Below are 3,594 nucleotides of genomic sequence, written 5' to 3' on the forward strand. Positions count from 1 at the left end.
GAGTTGGCAGTTGGTGGAGGTGGGCAAAGTGGAAAATGGGGACAGGGGGATGTCACTTGATGCAGTGTGCAGATGATGTTTTACTGAGTTGTACACTTGAACCCTCTGTGGTTTTGGGAACCAATGTCACCCCAACAAATTCAACAAAAAGAGGGCCTCTTCTCTCTCTCTCTCTCTCTCTCTCTCTCTCTCTCTCTCTCTCTCTCTCTCTCCCTGCCTCCCCGCTCTGTTTCTCTCTGCAAAATCAATAAAAGACAATGTTCCTCACATCCTCCTGTACACCTGGAAGGTGGTGGGTTTGATCTCTAGTCAGGGTGCCTGTGGGAGACAACAGATTAATATTTTTCTCTCACATCCATGTTTCTCTCTCTCTCTCTCTCTCTCTCTCTCTCTCTCTCTCTCTCTCTCTCTCTCACCAATAATGAAAAGAGGCCATCAACAGGCCTCTCCTATCTGTAGATGTGGGAGTGGAGATAGAATCATGACTTTTCATCCCATGCAGTGCCTATCAACATAAAACAATGTGCCTGGCAGCAGATGGGAGCCCTTTCTGGCAACTCTGAACCCTATTTTTCTGTACTTTCTTCCAAAATTAGAGAAGCTCAGGGCCTTATACACATCTATCCGCCTCCCCTCATACACACACACTTGGCCAGGACCTACTCTCCAAACCAACTGTAAGCCACCTTTGTGACATCATATGACCAGTACAGAGGACTGACTTAAGCAGCTGGTTGCCCCACAACGATAGAATTTTGAGGACGGTGTATATTGGGCATACTTGCAGTGACCAAAGGCATTTCTGACTCTGGTGTTCAGTGATAAGATCCCGGTAGCAAACGCAGCAGCTCCATGACTAGTCAGAGTATCAATGAGGTGGAAGAAGCCAAGCTGGCCCCATCAGAGATTATAGTGCTACCAATAAGGGTCCAATATGATGTATCCCGGGATCCAGATATGGGTCCTAGGGAGGCTTTGGAGAGACACAGGGACCAAGCGGGGAGTCAAGATGCAAGACCACAAAACAACCAGCAACCACAGGACCCAAATCAAGGCACCACCAACGTGGAAGGAAACAATCTTTCTGGGCTGTCCTTCCTAAGAAAGCTTTGAAGGATAGCGGAAGACAATACCCTCATGCTTGTGCACTGGAATGAAGGTGGAGACAACATGATCATTGACAAGTATCTTTTCTAGAGTGAAGTTCTTTGCCTTCCGGGCGCAGATAAGATCTTTGAATCAAACAGCCTGAAGACTTTCATCTGCCTGATGAACCTCTATGGATTCATCAAAATATGCCCAAGTGACTCTTCAGTTTCCTCTCCAGGGAACAAGATTATGGTAACGTAGAAAGTCCTCCCATTTCTCATGTAATCTGTTACTGGAACATCTTCCTAATAGACCAAAAAGAATGATATAATGAAAGGGTTTCATTTCAGGGGATAACTTTTTTTCACATGAGACTATCAAATGATAAGGAAGTGTAGATATTCATATGAAACTATAAGCCCTTTAGAGATAACATGCAGGGATGACTAAAGACTCTGAGAGGCCTGTTAAAGTCAAATAGTTATATTTTCTCCCAAAATGACTAAAGTGATTCATTTTGTTTCATATCTACTGCAATTCCAGCTTTCAAAGAGACAAGCCTTGGTTTGTGGAGAACTTTAAGACAAAAGGTAATCAGATGACTTCTGCTTGGCCAGGAGCCTGTGCAACACCTCCAAAGAGAAGGAAGCACCTAACCCCTAAAAGACACTCACAGATTCACCACAAGGAAGGCACCAGAGAATATGACCAGAAGGCCCAGAGGAAAGCCCCGGATGCTTGGGGACCCAGGAGCATCTGGTCATTCAAGTTTTTGGGTCTTCAGTTCACGAACAAACAGCGCCAGGGGAATCTAGTGCCCCAGTGAGCCAGGTGGCCCAAGTGGGGAGGGCACATCTAGGAATGTCATGTCTGTGCCCACAGCTACTCCCAGAACCAATGGTACAGGGGTCCTGTCTACCAGACCCCTAAATTATCTACTATATGATTTGGTGATGTGTTTATACAACACATGCTATTCCATCCTGATGGATGCCCTTTCAGTCATGTCCCCACTCAAGGAGGAGGAAGAGGGCTCCTCAGATTACAAGAGTGTACTCTGTGAGCGGTTAAGGACAACATAGGCCCCTAAGCTCACAGGTGACAGAAAACAACCACCGCTTTGAAACCACAAATCCATGGTAGTAAATAAACAACCCAATGATAATTCTTTAATTGGCATATGTTCCCCTTATTCTCTGCCCAAGTTTATATGTTAACCAGATTCTGTGGTTTGAAAGCAAGTGATTCTGTAAAGGGAAATCTTCCCTAGGTGATGTGTGTGGGAGTTAGATGGTTAATGCCAAGAGAAGGATGCTTGCCAACTCTGGAGTAGCAAACGTAAGAGGAACACAGTGTGTGGTGATTTGGTGCCATGTTTTGTCAAAGGCACAGATAGATTACTGTCTATATCCCTAGCAATTTCATTAGGAGCCAACTGGTAGCTGCTACACAACTGTAGTGCTCCTCAGTGCTGGCTTGGAGTAGCGTCTGAGCCAGCCCCAACAATGGGAGGGAGTAGGGGCCAAGGTGGGATTTGGCTCTTGGGTGCTAGTTTTGAGTGCCACAAGTGTGGAGGGAAGATGAAACAGAACAGATAAATAATGGCTCATGAATTAACTCAACTTTCATCCAAGTGGAATGTGGCTTCTATTCTACTGTTGTACTTCACTGAAGCAAAAGTATACTGAAACATCTGGTTTCCACTTTCTGCCTTATAAACTTATTCTTATGGATGGTACTATTGATCTTCCTTTCAATACTGTAATTTCAAAATGAGATATAAAATTTTGAATTTGAATGACATTTGAAAAGTAGTGTATTCTAAAGTGATTTTCTTCTAATACATAGGCTATAATATTGAAGACTTTATTCTTTGAGTAGATGTTAATAGTTCTGTTACCATGGGACATTTATTCTTTTAATTTCATGTAAATTTAAATTTTATGATGTTTGCTTCTCCAAGATTATATAATCTTTTTTATTATTGAAAAGAATCACAATTATGCAAATGATTATGTCCAAGGAGACAAGCAGCAATTAACTGTGAAAGACAGGCTGTTACTGTAAGAATTGTATTCACACTGAAATGGAATCAGGCTTTTCTTAAAATAACTGTTTAATAAGAAAATTCAGTTAGTGCAGATTTTAAAGCCAAACAATTCGTTGAGACAAGTCAGTACTCTGGCCATAATAGTTTTGCATTTTAATATTTATAGTTTTCTTTTACTCTAGTGTGCTTTTAGCTCCTGGCATTAAAAAATTAGACTGCTTCAGCAAGTAAGAAATATGTGCAGAAAAAAATCTCACTCAGGTTTATATAACTTGAACCTAACTACTCACTCTGGCTATTAAGAAAACTGGGTAATAATGTCCATTTTAAAGATTTTTAAAGACCTAAGTGTTCTTTGTTTTTACTTATAGCTTCTCTAAAATTAAAACTAGTTTTCATTATGATTCTTCAACATGTATTGAGCTGGAATTTCCCTTGGGCCTACTCTTAGGTAG

At 41.7% G+C, this 3,594-nt stretch overlaps 1 pseudogene; it reads left to right on the forward strand.

Moving 5' to 3' along the window:
• Positions 1-852: 852 nt before the first annotated feature.
• On the forward strand, positions 853-2,171 carry LOC132223522 (heat shock transcription factor, X-linked member 3-like; annotated as a pseudogene).
• Positions 2,172-3,594: the final 1,423 nt, after the last annotated feature.

This window comes from Myotis daubentonii, chromosome X, assembly GCF_963259705.1.
Source record: "Myotis daubentonii chromosome X, mMyoDau2.1, whole genome shotgun sequence".
NCBI classification, from domain to species: domain Eukaryota; kingdom Metazoa; phylum Chordata; class Mammalia; order Chiroptera; family Vespertilionidae; genus Myotis; species Myotis daubentonii.